Source organism: Tachyglossus aculeatus, chromosome 5 (genome assembly GCF_015852505.1).
Source record: "Tachyglossus aculeatus isolate mTacAcu1 chromosome 5, mTacAcu1.pri, whole genome shotgun sequence".
NCBI lineage: Eukaryota > Metazoa > Chordata > Mammalia > Monotremata > Tachyglossidae > Tachyglossus > Tachyglossus aculeatus.
The window spans coordinates 58,521,392-58,522,459 of NC_052070.1; positions in this window are offsets into that span (position 1 = coordinate 58,521,392).

Genomic DNA, 1,068 nt, shown 5'->3' on the forward strand with positions numbered 1-1,068 from the left:
ACGTGGGACAACCTGATTACCGTGTATCCCCCCAGTGCTTAGAACAGTGCTTTGCACATAGTAAGTGCTTAATAAATGCCATCATTATTATTATTATTATTGTTATTAAATGACATGTCCAAAGACTGCAAATACGGAGTGACCCATTTAATCGAGGCAGCATAGACAGCCCCATTCCTTCTGGTGGAGGCCTCTCTTAAAACAGGTCTCCTTGGGTTATTGAATAGAGTAATAATAATAATAATTATGGTATTTATTAAGCACTTACTATGTGCCAAGCACTGTTCGAAGCACTGGTGTGCTTCCCTCCCCACATCCGCCAAGCTAGCTCTCTTCCTCCCTTCAAGGCCCTACTGAGAGCTCACCTCCTCCAGGAGGCCTTCCCACACTGAGCCCCCTCCTTCCTCTCCCACTCCTTCCCCTCTCCATCCCCCCGCCTTGCCTCCTTCCCTTCCCCACAGCACCTGTATATATGTATAGATGTTTGTACGGATTTATTACTCTATTTATTTATTTATTTTACTTGTACATATCTATTCTATTTATTTTATTTTTTTAACATGTTTTGTTGTCTGTCTCCCCCTTCTAGACTGTGAGCCCACTGTTGGGTAGGGACCGCCTCTATATGTTGCCAACTTGTACTTCCCCAGCGCTTGGTACAGTGCTCTGCACACAGTAAGTGCTCAATAAATATGATTGATTGATTGATTGATTGATTGGTGTAGATACAAGGTAAGCAGGTTGTCCCACGTGGGGCTCACAGTCTTAATTGTCCCACATGGGGCTCACAGTCTTAATCCCCATTTTACAGATGAGGTAACTGAGGCACAGAGACGTTAAGTGGCTTGCCCAAGGTCACACAGCAGACAAGAGGTGGAGGCACCCCGCACCTCCGCTTCTCTGCCGCTAATCTCCTCACCGTACCTCGTTCTCGCCCGTCCCGCCATCGACCCCCGGCCCACGTCATCCCCCTGGCCTGGAATGCCCTCCCTCTGCCAATCCACCTAGCTAGCTCTCTTCCTCCCTTCAAGGCCCTACTGAGAGCTCACCTCCTCCAGGAGGCCTTCC